Source organism: Phacochoerus africanus, chromosome 9 (genome assembly GCF_016906955.1).
Source record: "Phacochoerus africanus isolate WHEZ1 chromosome 9, ROS_Pafr_v1, whole genome shotgun sequence".
NCBI lineage: Eukaryota > Metazoa > Chordata > Mammalia > Artiodactyla > Suidae > Phacochoerus > Phacochoerus africanus.
The window spans coordinates 58,588,308-58,605,208 of record NC_062552.1 but is presented as its reverse complement, the minus strand read 5'-3'; the positions used below and the strand labels follow the sequence as shown (position 1 = coordinate 58,605,208).

General features: G+C 33.6%; 1 protein-coding gene across 3 annotated transcripts in view; it reads left to right on the top strand.

Annotated features, from left to right (window-relative positions):
- Positions 1-1,050: 1,050 nt before the first annotated feature.
- Positions 1,051-16,901, top strand: part of PEAK1 (pseudopodium enriched atypical kinase 1) — a 143,596-nt gene continuing 127,745 nt past the window's right edge. For 2 of the 3 annotated variants that reach the window (XM_047795327.1, XM_047795329.1), the window contains exon 1: positions 1,057-1,134. The gene's annotated coding sequence lies outside the window, so the exon portion shown is untranslated. Of the gene's footprint in view, positions 1,135-12,608; positions 12,773-16,901 lie in introns of all 3 variants that reach the window. The other variant, XM_047795328.1, reaches the window with a different exon arrangement.

Genomic DNA, 16,901 nt, shown 5'->3' with positions numbered 1-16,901 from the left:
CTGCTGAGCCACAACAGGAACCCTGGAAATGTTTTTTTAATTCATACCATTTCATGAGCATCTACTGTGTACTTGACACTATGTTAAATACTTGATACATGTTATCTGATTTTATCCTTAAAATAATCCTCCAGTGATAGATTTTTCCATTTTGTTTTGAAGAACCCGAGGATGAGAAAGATTAAGTGACTTGATCGATTTTTTCACATGCCTACGTAATTCCAAATTTCATTTTCTTAACTACCATTGATGAGCTATTATGTATTTAGACCAAAAGACCGCTTGTAGGTATCCTATTTTGGTTGTATTGTGATAATGACTCTGACCCCAAAACACTGATTTATACTAAATTCTGCATTGTCAATCTTGTATGGATTGGAGTGGTAGTTGGACACCTCTTGTCCTGAGTGCAGTAGGTTTTACTTAATTCTTTTTGTCTTTCTGGGGGCCTATTTCCTCATTTTTCTGTTAGCAGTTTTGCGAATGACTGCTAAATTGCTTAAGGTTTGAAAATCCTGTGTCCATTATTTCGAAAAACTCAAAAACAGCGATTGCTTGGAGTTTTAGAGATCCACAGGATACATGACTGTTTCATGACTCAACTAAAATTATATGTGAAGTATGATGCATATATGTGCATTTTTCTGAGTTTGCAGTTCAGAGCTTGATCTCTTTCTCATAGTTTTGTATACTTTACCATTCACCCATCACTCAAAAGATTAAGAATTATAGCTCTAGAAGTATTTTTGCATATTGTGATGAACTACAGTGTTTTGTGTAATCCCATCCTGAGTAGTTATCTTTAACAAAGTATTGTTATTGATTGAAAGTAATTTTTTGAGATAAAGTTATTTTTTGGCTATTTAAACCTGTAATATTTTCTAAACTAAAATACCTCTTGGTTATTTTATCCCTTAAAAACAAGTCCATTAAATTGAACGGGTTTGGTTTATGGTAAGTACTGCCTTATGGGAAATTAAAGAATGCTGTTTTGAAGTGTGATTCAAATGACCTTCACTAATACATATTCCCCACTTTGCATCTTCCCCTAGGAAAAGAATATTTGAGGTCCATTTCTAAGGAAAGAAAAGGAAGAAATGACAGAATGCCTAGAGTTGAAACCAGTTAAACTGGGTTTGTACTTTTTCTTTTCTTCGTGTAACATGTTTATTCTAATCTTAAATCTGTTTTTTCCCCAATCTTCTGCCTATTGCAGCATCGGATCTTATCATTTTGAACTTTGTGTTAGTATGGAAGAGACAGAGATATGCCTCTAAGTATTTGTGATGTCTGTGAATATGAACAAAAGAATGATGAAAAGCTAGGTAACAGTCTCATTTTCAGATAAGAAGCTTGAGAGGTTTGGTAAACTTCTCAAGGTCAAAAGCTCTTAGATAGTCAAGCTGGGATTCAAATGCAGGTGTGTTGACTCAAATCCCCATTTGTTTTTCATTATGTCACACTGCTCCTCATTTTATTTAGGTTTAGTTGTTGCACAGGTGCTTATAACTGAAGTTGAGGACCAGGGCCCTGTGTATTTAATTTAAGGAATCTTTCCAATAAAGTAAAAGGCGAGGAAACGTTCTGTATTCCCCTAAAGTTTAGGAGATTAGAGAAGGAAACTAATATTTGTTGAGCACTTCGTATGTGCCAGATACTGTTATAGGATCTTTGTGTGTGTGTGTGTGTGTGTGTGTGTGTGTGTGTGTGTGTGTGTGTGTGTGTCTTTTCTAGGGCCGTACCCGCGGCATATGGAGGTTCCCAGGCTAGGGGTCTAATCGGAGCTGTAGCTGCCAGCCTTCACCAGAGCCACAGCAGCTCGGGATCCGAGCCGCGTCTGCGACCTACACCACAGCTCACAGCCATGCCAGATCTTTAACCCACTGAGCAAGGCCAGGAATCAAACCCACAACCTCGTGGTTCCTAGTCAGATTCATTAACCACTGAGCCACGATGGGAACTCCTGTTATAGGATCTTAATGTGAGTTCAGTCGTTTAATTCACATTAGCCAGGTAACATGCTTGGTATTATCCCTGTTCTGAAGAAAGATGAAGAGACCAAAGCTCAGAGAAATAAATTGTCCCAAATTACATAGTAAGAAACAAAAGCAGAATTACAACCTTTTATTGTGAAAGGTTAGGTAGGGTTTACATGATTACCTACTGACTTAAAATTGAATATCACACAAACCAAGTGAAGACCTGCACAGTCTGATCTAACTCCTTTTCATTGTTCCTTTCGCTGTTAGTGTCATTGGTAAACATTTTTAATTGGACAGTTAAGTTCAGTTATCCCCAAAGTAATATTAATATTTTCTTAATAAGCTTTTCATTGTTATCAGTGTGTAAACGTAATTGTTTAAGATGTGGTAAAAAGAGTTTAAATTCACAAAGTGGTGAACAGCATCCCATGAGAGAAGGGTGTTGAGGAGGGAGTCCAGTCTGAGTCCTTCCTACTCCGAACTTTGCTACTCACTTATGTGATCTTCCAGACTCTTACCCTGCTTTTGGACTCATTTTGTGAGATGAGAAGGTTAATTTCATTGTTCCCTAAGTCTCTTACAACTATGAAATTATCCCAGCAGTAAGTAGATTTTTTTAATGTGCTTTGTATGTAAATATTAAATAATTTTTAGAGATGGAAAGTCTTTAGAAATCATCTAACTTCCATATAATAGATGAAGAAACTGAGACACTTTAAACATACAAGGCTCTTTCACATACATTAATCTCATACAAGCTCCACCACAATCTGTGGATTAAATATCATCATCATCATTGTACAGAAGAGCAGTTGAATTGGTCTGGGGTCACATAGCTGAACCTACTGACTCTCAATCTAAAGTTTACCGTGTTTTCCGACTTTAGTGGGATTAATTACATCCTTGTGATGAAGTTCTACTGTGGGAGAAAGTGAGAATTCAGCAACTTATAAAACAAATCCAAGCAGAGAAAACAAACATTTCCCAGTGTAGAAGTGGTAATGCCTATAGCAGTATACATGGCAGAAACAAAGAGGGAAGGAGATGGCAAAAACTAGGGTCTGCAGGTTGATTCAGTCTTTGTTTTCATTTATTCCTGGATTAGGAGTAAGTATAATTGCCTTTTAGTATTCTTGTATTTATCAATAGCATACCATTTGAATTGCTTTATCCTTTTTTTTTTTTTTTTTTCTCTCTTTACTGCTGACCTAAGGCATATGAAAGTTCCTAGGCTAGGGATGAAATCGGAGCTGCTGCTGAGGCCACGCCACATCCATGGCAACATTGGATCTCGAGCCACATCTGCAACCTATGCCACAGCTTACAGCAATGCTAGATCCTTAACCCACTGAGCAAGGCCAGGGATAGAATCCACATTCTCACAGAGACAACATCAGTTCCTTAACCTGCTGAGCCACAGTGGGAACTTCTGAATTGCTTTATCCTTAACAAAGTAATTCATAGAGAAACCATACTTCATAGTAAAGTACTTGTCAATTGTAGATGAGCTAAGGAGAACTTAAGACAGTTAATGCAAAAGGATATAAGACAAATGAACAAATATGCATGAGAAGCTAAATTTTACACAAAATTATTTAATTATGTCATTGCCTTTTGTGATGTGACTTTTTCCCCCCTGGTTCCACTCTAGTTGTGGAAACATTAACTGTCCCCATGCCAGTGATCTTGCTGTGCAGAACAACAAATTGCTTTACCTTGGTAGCTTTGTGTAAATAATATGCATTTTTTAATTGGAAAGAAAATTATCTTAGAATTAGTATATGAATGTTAGCAGTTATTCTTTTATAGTTTTGGTCCCCCAATTGTCCTTCCTTTAAAAGGAGCTGATTTTCTAGATTACATGGTGTGATGGTACTTCCTCTGTGGATAAAATTCATTTGTTAACAAAATTTCTATTTTGTATCTATATTAAAGTTTTTAAAATTATAAACTATGTTCTATATAACTAGGATCTCCCATATATTTCTAATCAAATAAAATGGTAAAGAATGAAGTAGGTTTAAAACAAAATTTGAAAGCAATAGTATAAGATTCAAATTAAGTTAGAGAAGAAAAATGTTTTCTGAACTCTTTTTTTTCCATAGAAGTCCTTAATTTTGTTTTCTTTTTCTTTTTGGGGCCGCACTCACAGCATATGGAAGTTCCCAGACTAGGGGTTGAATAGGAACTGCAGCTGTCGGCCTACACCACAGCCACGGCAAAGCCAGATCCGAGCCACTTCTGACCTGCTGCAGCTTGTGACAACACTGAATCATTAACCCACTGAGCAGGGCCAGAGTCAGCCTGCATCCTCATGGATACTAGTCACATTTCAAAACTGCTGAGCTACAACAGGAACTCCAAGAGTCTTTAGTTTTAAAGATTCTCTTGCCCTGCTAGTTAATGTTCTTCCCACATGCCCTTCCCTTCAGAGTCCCATCTTGCAGCACAGTCCCGTTCTACCTCCATCAGATCCACGGTATTCAGGGAAATGATGTTTTAAACACTTGACATAAACAGTTTTATTGAATTGTACCTATTAAAATATGAGTATCTTGCTTACCCAGACTACAGTGGAGCTTTAGGACTACAATTAGCTTCTCATTGGCCATCTCCGATTTAGTGGTTTTAATAAAGTTATGATATATAGTTGAGGGTTAAAATTTTTAAGAGGGATTCAGCTTTTTTTCATGTGATTTATGAGTTGCCCTTGTTTGACTTTAGGGTTCAAGAGCCAGGCTTCCAAGCTTGTGCCTCATTCATTTTAAACATTCTCTCAGTACATGTGTAGTTCAGAACACATTGGTTTTATACATTAATCCTTTTAATTTTTTAAACTATTTCCATAAAGAAATTTGTGAAACGCTTTTTTTTTTCAGTCTTGTTTATAGATTTGGTAGCACTAAATAAGGTGTTGAGCCAGGAAGTTGATTCAGTATTCATTTAGATTTGCTTTTTTCTATGGAATTCATTTTCTGAACCAGAATGAAATAAGTTCTTTAATAGATGTATGGAAATTTGAAGAATACTGAGATCTGTTTCAATGTCATCTTCTGTAAATCTGAGGATGGCAGTGAGGGACATACAGCGATGTTGGGTGTGTGTGTGTGTGTGTGTGTGTGTGTGTTTGCTTGCATGTGTGATCTCAGCACCAAGGAAATGCAATAAATTTAGATCTGCAGTTTCTTAAAGGTTAACATGGTGGTGTCATTATAAGGAAATATTGATTAGTTTTCCTTTTCTGAATGTATTGCTACTTACTAGTTGTTTGTAGCTTAGGAGTTAATTTTATATCTTAGTATGTATTTTAAAGAATTAAATGAATTGATTCATATTTTAAAAAAAGAAATGTAGGTGATAAAGGAGAGTTACAGCATCTTTTGGCTTACATTTATATTTTCAGTTCATCTGTAGTTGCCTGGTTATTTGGATTTATTATAAATTGAATATTTGTTGGCATACATATGTGCCACTTTTACTTTTCTTATCTCTCAAAGTGAGAAAGATGGGATGATTTTTATAAATATTCAAAAATTATTCTATTGGATATAATTGAGATTGTTGTTGAAATAGATAATCATTTGTTCTCTAGTCTGATTTCTTTTATGAAACCCCATCTCTAAAAAAAAAATTTAAACCAATTTGGGATTGCAACCACGATTTTCTCTGAACACTAAAATTAAAATTAAAGTTGTATGAACTCACTTACTGGCTTCTCTCATTCTTTTTTTTTTTCCCCCGTCTTTTTAGGGCCACACTCGCAGCACATGGAGGTTCCCAGACTAGGGGTTGAATTGGAGCTGTAGCTACTGGTCTATGCCACAGCCACAGCAACGTGGGATCCAAGCCACCTCTGCGACCTACACCCCAGCTCACGGCAACACTGAATCCTTAACCCACTGAGCGAGGCCAGGGATCGAACCTGCAACCTCGTGGTTCCTGGTCAGATTTGTTAACCACTGAGCTATGACGGGAACTCCTATTGTTTTATCTTTTAGTTCACTGATTCTTCTATCCCCTCCATTCTGCCGTTTAGCCTATCTGTTGGTGTATTAATTTCAGTTACTATAATTTTAGATCTGTAGTTTTATTCTTTATGTCTTCTATTTCTTTGCTAAGACTTTCTATTTCTTAGACTTTCTATTTTTCCTTTGTTTCCTGTGTGTGTTAGTCTCACTGAAAAATGCTCATTTTGAAGCATTTTATCATGACTGCTTTAAAATCCCTGTAAGATAATTCTTAAATCTATGTCATCTTGGTATTGGTATCCATTGTCTTTTCTCATTCATGTTGAGGTTGGTTTTTTGTCTGTTTCAAAACCAAATAGAACTTTTGTTTTTATACTATACAATGTCTTAGATAATTCTCCAAGTACTGTGGACAGTTCTTAGATGAATTGAGGTATGACTTCAAGTGCTACATTGCTGAATTCATTGGTATTCATCTCTCCTTCTGACAACACGACTGGTTCCCAAAGAGCTGAAGGCTTCTCGGTATTTTACTAATTTCCGTTGAGGTTTTCTTGATTTTTGGTATAATGAATGGTTTTAATTTAAAACATGGACATATTGGGAATTCCCACTATGGCACAATGGATTAAGGATCTGACTGAAATGGCTTAGGTTGCTGTGGAGGTGTGGGCTTAATCTCTGGCCCTGCGCAGTGGGTCAAGGATCTAGCATTGCCGCAGCTGTGGCATAGGTTGCAGCTGCAGCTCACATTTAGTCCCTGGCCTGGGAATTTCTGTATTTCCATAAGAAAAAAAAGAAAAAAGAAAAAAAAAGAAAAGGAAAAAATAATGACGTTTTGGGTATTATGTCAAATTAAGGTCGTTTTTTTTCTATTATGAGTTTTCCAAAGTTTTTATTAAGAATGTGTGTTGAAATTTGTTAAATATTTTTTCTCTTGAGAGGATCATATTGTGTTTTTCCTTTATTCTGTTAATATAGTTAATAACATTGATTTTTTTTTTTAAGTAACATAAGCTTTACGTTTCTTATATATTTCTGAATTTGCTAGTTTGTTAGAGATTTTGGAATCTTTGTTTATGAAAGATATTGGTGTGTAGTTTTCTCATAATGTCTTTTTATAGTTTGGGAATCAATCTAATGCTGGCCCTATAAAGTCAGTTGGGAAATGTGTCCTCCTCTACTCTCTGGGAGAATTAATGTAGTATTGATATTACTTCTGTCTTTATATGTTTGATAGAATTTACCAGTGAAGAATTGGAGACTGGGGTTTACTTTGTAGGAACATTTTAAATTACAGATTCAAATTCTTTAGTAGATATAGTGTTATTTAGGTTAATTATTACTTCCTGAATCAGTATTGGTAATCTGTGTCTTTTAAGGAATTTGTTCATTTCATCTTTGTTGTAACATATAATCATTCATAATAGTCTCTTGTTATTTTAATGTCTGTAGAATCTTTAGTAATGTTTTGCTCCTAATATTGCTGATTTCTGACTTCTCATTCAGTTTTATTGGAGATCTGTCAATTTAAGTAATTTTTTTTTCTTTCCAAAGAACCTGTTTTTTGATCTTTCTCTGTTTTTTAGTTGTCAATTTTATTGGTTTCTATTCTTTTTTATGTTGTTATTTTCTATGTATTTGGTTTAATTTGTTTTCTTTTTTTTTCTAGCTTTTTACAATAATAGCTTAGATAATTGATTTTAGGCCCTTTCCACCTAATATATACATAGAAAAGTATAAAGTTCCTCAAAGCACTTTTTTAGCTGCATCAAAAATTTTGATAGGTCAACCTGGTTTCATTTTAATTCATTTTAATATATTTTATATTTTCCCTTGTGATTTCTTATTTGGCGTTTGGGTTGTTTTAGAAGTATATTGCTAAATTTCTTAATGTTTGGAAATTTTTCAGATATCCTTTTGGTTTTGATTTCTGATTTAATTCCATCGCTATAAGGGAATTGACTATGTACAGTTTCAGTTCTTTGAATTTGTTAAGACTTATTCCTTGTTCAGCAGATGGGCTATCTTGGTAAATGCTTCATGGGCAGAATAAAAGTTTGTATTTTGCTCTTGCTGGTTGGAGTGTTCCATAAACATCAATTCAGTTGAGAGTGTTGTTCAAGTCTTCTTCATCTTTGCTGGACTTTTCAGGTGCTAAGGGAAAAGTGTTGATGTCTCCAACTGTTTTTAGGTACTTGGTGTTTCTCCCTTCAGTTCTCTCAATTTTTGCTTAATGTATTTTGTAGTTCTGTTATTATGTGCATACACAGTTAGAGTTATTCCATCTTTTAAATGAGGTGACCCCTTGATCATTAAGAAATATGTCACTATGTCTGATACTATTTTTGTTTTGTCTTCTATCTTCTCTGATATAATTGTGGCTATTTCATCTTTCTTAAGGTTTTGGTTTGCATGATGTATCTTCTCTCCTTTTACTTTTAAACTATTTCCTTATTTTAGTGTGTCCATATACATTGATAGCATATATTTGGTTTGCTCTTTTATCTGTCTTTTGATTGGAGTATTTAGACAATTTACATTTAGTGTATTTATTAATGTGGTTGGATTTAAGTCTAACATCTTACTATTTGTTTTTTATTAACCTTGCTTTCAAATTAATTATGTTATTGGATTGCATTTAATCTTCTCTATTGGTTTATTCTTTATTTAATCTTCTCTGTTGGAATAAACCAATAGAGAAGATTAAAGGGAATCCAAAAACATAATTCTTTTTTCTACCTATTTATTTATTTTAGTAATCGTGCTAGGATTTATAATATGCTTTTTATTACATTGTACTATCAAATAATTTTATAACCCTTCTCATATAATATAATACATTTGTAACAGTATTCTTCCTTTGTCCCACAGTCACTTTTTTCTTTCTGAACTTCATTTTGCATAGATTATATTGCTGTGTCTTCAAGGTCACTGACTTTTCTGCAGTGCTTATCTTATCCAGTGAAATTTTTATTTCAGATATTTTTTATGTGTGTGTGTGTGTTTTATCTCTAGAAGTTCTACTGGATCTTTTTGAAAATTCCCATTTCTCTCTTCACTGTGTTCCTGTTTTCCTTTATATCCTTGAATATGGAGCATACTTATAATACCCTTTCAATGTTTTTGCCTGTTAATTCCATTATGTCTGTTATTTCTGGGTCTCCCTCTCTCTCTCTCTCTCTCTCTCTGTATTGACAGGTATTTTTCTGGTTATGGGCCACATTTTCTTATTCTTTTATGTTTAGTAATTTTTAATTAAATGTCAGATATTTGTGAATTTTACATGTTGAGTTCTTGATTTTGTGGTATTCCTTTAAAGCATATTAGACTTTTTCCTAGCAGGCATTTAATAGTTATTTGAAACAGTTATTTCAATATAACTATTTTATAAATGTTTCAAAATTAGCACATAGGTCTATATCCTGAATCTAGATATTTTGTGATGAAGTTGCCTTAGTACTAATAAACAAAGTCCCCCAACTTTATATCATTTTTAACCTCATCTTATCTCCACTAAACAAGATCTAGAGGTTTTTTTCTTCTTAGTTCAGTTTTGAGACTGCAGCCTCTTCTCTTCATTACCTTTGCTTCTGTATTATGTTCCACATAATCCTGCTGCAGTTAGAACACAAAGTACATTTCAAGGTATATACTCTTTTTGCCTGATGTAGCTTAGCATACTGGTCAGGCCCCTTAGAGTACTCAGAATTTTTCTACTACCTACAGCAATATTGATATATATACTATTATTTTGCTTGGTGTTATGTCCATAAAGTTAATTCTAGCCATACTTGAATGATTATATAGAGTTCATATTCTGTAATTATAAGTGTATTTTCCTTCCTTAATGTAATTGAAGTTGTTCTTTGGCAATATGCAAAATCCAGTGCTATGAAAGTTCTGGAAGAGAGGGCTTGAGTTTACATATATGCCACTGTTCTATTAGTGGGTAGTAACATAGCTGCATATAGTCATTTATTCAGGGAATATTTTTCCTGCTTGTATATTGGGATGTTTTCCCAACACAGTGGTACACTGTCCAGGAAAAAAACAAAACAATTTATTTCTTTTTACATGCAGAGAGAGAATTTTTCTTTTCAAAGATAAAATAAAAATAAGGATTGGATCTGAAAGAAGCTATGAAGTAATAGAAAATCAGCATCCAAAGAGAATTTGTATACTTAGTAAAAAAAAAAAAAGTTAAAAATTTTAAATAATTGTTATTTCATTGTTATTACATAGGAGTTAATCATTTTAAAATCTGGACAATTTTCAGGGGGTATGGTACCCAAGAGATTTTTCTCACAAATTCCTATTTCATTATTTTGATAATTTTGAAACTTTTCCCCGTGAGCTTTATAAGCTTATTCTTATGACATGTATGCCTTATGTATGGAACATTCTTCTGAATTTTTTCACATCTGGCACCTTTCAGCTTGAATGTCACCTCTCCAGTGGGCCTTCCTTGATACAGTGTCTAAAACAGCACCTCTACCTTCCCAGTCTCTAACGCCCAGTTTATTTTCTTCAAAGCATTTGTCACCATCTGAAGTTAGTTTATTTACTTATCTGTCTCTTTCTGTTTTAAAATGTAAGCTCCGTGAGAGGAGAGAACTTGCCTTTCCTATTATCTCTCTATCTCTTCTACTTAGAACATTTCCTTTCATATATTAGGCCCTAAATATGTAATTTATATGTAGTTGGTATGAAATGAAAGTATGTCTAATACGTGATTTGTAGAAATATTTGATAGGCTAACATGTGAGCCTCCAAGATGGAATATAATGAGTGTTTACCCAAATTTTATCCAAATTTATTTCACTATAGAACTACTTTTTTTTCAAGCAGTTAGCTGTATTAGACTTCCACAGAAGAAAATTTGGAAATGTGGCAGGATGTACTGATACATTTAATTTTTTCTTTTTATATTGTCGTAATTTCAAACTTATACACAAATTATAAGCTAGCACAGATAATTTTTCCTGAATCACTTGCGAGTAAGTTGCCGACATTATACTGCATCACCTCTGAATACTTTAGTGTGCGTTTTCCCACATAACCTGGATAAAATAATCAGAATGAGGAATTGAACTTCGGTAGGTTACTACCCACTAACCTACAACCCTTGAATAGTCATGCCAGTTGTTCTTGAATTCAGTGGTGAAAATCCTCATTAAGGGGAAAAGCACAGAGTAGGGAGCCTCAAAATCTGTGTATGTCTTTCAATTCTTTGGCTGATCATTATGTTCACATGTGTAGAGGAGCCTCCATAGAGCTTAGGGAAAGTATTAGCCAACACAGGCAGTTGTTGGGGTGATATTTCATATTTGGAGTTTGGGTTCTACCAAATACATCAGAATAAAGTACTCAGAAAAAAAAAAAACAACTGTTTTACGGGCTGAGAGGAAAGAAATGCAGGATGGACTGTAGGAGGATAATAGAACACTACATTAAGGAAAGAGCAAGGAGATTTGGGTTCTCATTTCAGTTGTGCCACTAGCCAATGCCTACCCATGGGAAATCATTCACTTATCTATCACTAGGTATTCTAGGTCATCAGTATATTCAATTTCTTTTCATTATTCAAATTTTGAAATAAAATAGACGTTAATTGCATTTTTCTTCTTTAAAGATTCATAATAGAAAGAAAAATTTTTGTCACTGTTTATGTGATCTTGGGCATCATCATCTATATATTGGTAATACATATGTATTTTTTTTTTCTTGGTAATATTTCTCCTATGTACTGCTCATCATTGTTATGTACTACGTGAAGTGATGGATATAAGCATGGTGAGAACATTGGGTGTTGTTTTCATCATGAATTACCCAACTGTGTTGGAATTAAATATTGTTAGATGTTGCACAAACAAAAATGTCTTTTTAAAATGCTTTTCTGTTGCCTTAAAATTTATTGAAAGGTTTACTTCTACAATATGGAAGCACAATCAGGAATCATTTAAAAGTGATCACATTATCTTTCACTTTCTTCCTAACTCTTCCAGTTATTTTCCTTATATTTGGTGTTGTAGAGAAAACAAACTAGGGGTTGGGCAAGTTTAAACATGCATATAATTGATGCTTGAGAGTCAGAAAGAGAGGAACTTGTTAATTTAATCTTAGGTGATATTTTGTGTATTGAATTATAAATAGATTTCATACTTAAGCCTAAATAAAGTAAAACTGGTTAGAGAAATTTTTGCAGTTGGAGATAACTACTTTCATATTTAACAGAGACTGTACCAAAATTGGAAATTGTGACTTTTAGAATTGGATTTTTATAAAGGTGAAATAGAACTTAATGTTTCATATTATATTTCTAACCAAAAAAAAAAAAAAAAGAAAAGAAAAGAAAGAAAATAAGAAACTATCAAGGACAGTCAGATAAGTCTTAGAAAGCCTCAATTGTGTCAGTGCTAACTTGATTTTTGTAAGTTACTTGGTTCATAGGTTTTTCCTTGGATAGTTCTTGAGTGTGTGAGATTCTATCTCCTCTCCTCCTAAATATAGAAGTTATTTCTTAAACCAACAAGTCTAACTTTAACTGTTGAGTGAAGATAAAATTAGGAATATCCTAAAGGGAAGAAAATGTCCAAAATATTTAAAACTAGTTTACCTCTCCAGTTTAGCTCTATTTTTTGTTGTTCTCTTGCAGTAAACATTGCTATCTTCAGAAAATAAGTTAAGGAATGAGAGGCAAGGAAGAAAGGACATTCATCTTGGAAGGACCTAAAGCACTTTGAAATTTAAAGGAATGTAATGATAGCTGCTAAAACCACCTTTGTCACCAAAATGGATGAAGTACTTCAAATTTAAATGGTAACCTGAATTCCCATATCATGTTATATTTCCTCCAAGAACTTTAGATGACTTGAAAGGATTTCTTTTTTAAGTTTAAATATTTACCTTACAAATACCAAAGTGTAGATAAAGCTAATTTTATAACTTGTTTAGAATAGTCAAGTTTTTATTTTGTTTCTTAATGCTTGACCCTAATATTAGCCAAAAGAATTGTTGCTTTTTTCCTCAGATTATGAACTTCTTGACTTGGAAACAGATAAGCTTATTAGTTGAGTAGTAAAACAGCATAGAACTAGTATACTTATAAGTCCATCCTTCAAATATTTTTTCCTTTCATAAAAGTAACCCAGGCAACATAAATGGTAGTATCCTATCACGTATGCAGAGGTTTTTTAGTCTTGTCTTCTGAACTTTATTTTATATTGTTTTTTAATTTCCTTACATGACATCTGGTCTCTTGATCTTTTTCCTTTCATATCCGACATCTTATTTTAATTTTATTTTATCCTCTGCCCCCCCTCAGGAATTTAGGATTACCATAAATTTGGATCCTAGTGTAAAGAAACATAGGATCCAAAAAAAAAGGATAGGCATTTGATTTGAAAAGGTTATAAAATTATTTCTTGTTGTAAAACTGCAGTGACTGCTATATTTTAAGTAGAGTGGAAAGCAAGTATAGAAAGACTTAAAATTTTTTGTCAGTCTTCTTAAATCTCCTTGATCTTAGACCAGAATTGTTTCAATACATATTTTGAATAGACTCAAACTTTGCAACTTTTTAATGACATCCTAGTGAACAATTAGAACTTATATTCATTGGAAGTCTATTAATTTGATTTTGATTTGTTTGCTTGAGTCACTGTGTCTTGGTAGTGAATGGATACCATTGACTAGAACTAAGTCCTTGCTGTGAAATCAGAACATGTGAAATATCAATCAAACACAGTATCAATTACTAGTCCTAATGATTCTAAGAACGGCAGACCTTTTATTTCAAGGCAATTATTTAAATTGACTAGTGTAAACCAGGATAAATAGTATGCAAGGAATTATGTACTAATCACTCTCCCCTGTGCTTAACATTAACCTGGATGGAAAATAACCTCAACATTGATTTTTTTTAAAAATTCTCTAATTATTAAAATTCTCTACTTATGGCATAATTAGAACATTACATGTTCTTGTCACTACCAGCCATGTACTACTGTTTAGCCTTTTTTAAATGTCCAGTAAATTTTTTCTTGTCCTCAGTCATTATTAAATAAAATTGAAGAAAGTAACTTTGGAAACACAGCTGAAATTCAAATGCTAAATGTTAACATATACAGGTAAGGTAACATGTAGGGTCATCAAAGTTCCCTTCCTTCTCCATTGATGAGCTGAGTTTTCTTTACGCATTTGATTCTGTCCAATTCCATAATCTCATATAACTACAGTTTCATTAATGAATCAAAACCAAACTACCTTGTCAAAATTTTTACCACTCTTACTTCCATTTAAATTCATCTCCCAGTAACCATGTATAGATAGAATCACTGAATTTTATAGGCAGTGGATTTTTCTAATCATTAATTTCCACTTTTTTCACTACCAAATTTGTTTTTAGAGTTATAGTATTAACAAGGAACAGATTAAATTAGACCTTGACCTCTCTACAAAATAAAACAAAAGAACTGCCTTGATTCTTCCAGCAAGTCCAGTTCCAAAGTCATGTTATTCACATGCATTAGCTCTGTAGAATTAAAGAAGACCACCTGTATTTACATATTATTTAATTTTTCTGGCCCCATCTAAGCTGAGTGCCTGCAAAATCACAAATCTACCATGGCTTTCGAAGAGGGAATGGAGTCAGATTTCTGAGGTTATTTTCCATCCAGGTTAATGTTAAGCAACTAACAGAATTTCTAATTTGTACAGTTAGAAATTCACATTTCTAATTGTGCAAACTATCATGGTCACTTTGAAGGGCCTAAAATTTAAAAGATGGTATTCTAGCTATGTCAAAGTTGAGTCAAACACTCAGTTTTACCTAAGTTCATGTCATCATCTTAAAATTGTTCTTCAGAGTAGGGGGAGTATATATTGTTACAGACAGCAAGACCACTCTAAACAACATATGTCAGGAATCTTAAACTCATAAAGTCTCAATAGGCTTTTAGAACATCCTCTACAACACCTTCATTTAGGAAAACTCCTTATGGAGGGAAGCCTGTGTGTAATTTGCCTAGACAGGAAGGAACTGAAAGTAATAGTAATTAATATGTCTTGAGTGATTACCAACTGCCTAGCATTGGAATTAGTGATTAATATGCTTTATCTTAAGCCTCACCACTCTGTTTGACATAGGTCTTATTATTAAATCTCTCTCTTACATGTGAGGAAACACATTCTCAAAGAAGTTAAGTACATTGTCCTTTGTCAAGTTGATAGTTTGAGGTAGAGCCAGATCTGTCTGGCTCCATAACCTGAGCTCTTATCCAGGAGTTTATTCTAATTTACAGATATTCAATACAACTTATTGAAGTTTTTCTTTACCTAGTGGCAAATAAGGAAAGGTCTTATTATTAGTAGCATTCTCATTTCAGCTTTGTAAAAAATTATGCTCCTTTAAAATATATAGGATTTTTCTTTTACAGCATCAGTTTAGTTTTGTGAATAATTTACCATTGTTTTGATTATGTTCTTAAAGTATTAGTTATTACTTTGTAGAAAAGAAACCTTAATCTACTAAGTAAAGGGTAAGTTACTTGAAGGTAATATCATTAGACCCACATTTTATCTGAGATAGAGACAGAGCACAGAGAAAGATAGGAGACATGGGTGAGGAAAACAATGCAAAACTGACCTCTTTACTTATTGTTCTCCCTTAAAATCTTCATTGTTTTTCATCTCAGAAACTGTACTGTTACTAAAAACTAAAATAGTAATTAATCTGGAGACCAGTTTATCTTCATGGCATAAATTTTCTGTTAAATTTATGTCCCTTTCAAGTAGGTACTTCTTTTCCTAATTGTAGAAAACTAAGTACATTAACCTGTTATCAAGGTTTGATATGATTAAACTTATCTCAGACTCAGCATATTAAAGATATCAATTCTCCATAAATTGATGTGTAGGCTTAACTCAGTTCCTGAAATCTCAGCAAGATTAAAAATCTGTATGGAAAGCCAAAGAAATTAGAACAGCTAAAACGATTTTGAAAAAGAAGAAGAAAATAGAAGGAACCACTCTACCCAGTGGTTACATAGCCATGGTGCTTAAGACTGGTGTTGACAGTAAGATAAAAACCAATAGTACAGAGTAGATAACCCCAGAATAGTCCCAAACAAGTATAGCCAGCTTATTTATTTAAAAAACAAAAGGGTAAAGCCAATTCAATGGAGAATTGAATATTCATAAGCCAAAAAAAAAAGGAACCTTAGCCCAAGTCTCACGCTTTATATAAAAATTAACTCAAAGTGGATCATAGATTTAAATGTAAAATATAAAACTATAAAACTTTTTGAAAAAAAACTTTCTGGAAGGAAACATAGGAAAAAATATTTAGGATCTGTGGCTTAGTTAATAGTAGTTAGATATGATAGTAAAGCATAATCCATAAAATAAAGAAAAATGGATAAATTGGACTTCATCAAAGTTAAAAAATTTTGTTCTGCAGAAGAGCCAGTTAAAAGGATGAGAAGACAAAGGGGTCATATGTAGAATATTTAAAGAACTCTCAAAACTCAACAATTGAGATAACAATCCAATTCAAAAATGAACAAAAGACATGAAGAAATATTTCATCAAAGAGGATATACTCTTTTTTTTTTTTTAATTTTATGGCCACACTCACACTTGTTCGATCCAAGACCAGGGATCAAAGCCGAGCCACAGCTGCAACATACGCGGCAGCTGCGGCTGTGCCAGATCCTTTAACCCGCTGAGCTGGGCTGATGATCAAACCCGCACCTCTGCAGTGTCCTGAGCCACTGAAGTTGAATTCTTTTTTTTTTTTTTTTTGTCTTTATAGGGCCGCACCTGCGGCATATGGAGATTCCCAGGCTAGGGGTCTCATCAGAGCTACAGCCGCTGGCCTACACCACAACTATAGCAACGCAGGATCCGAGCCAACTGTGACCTACACCACAGCTCTTGGCAACGCCAG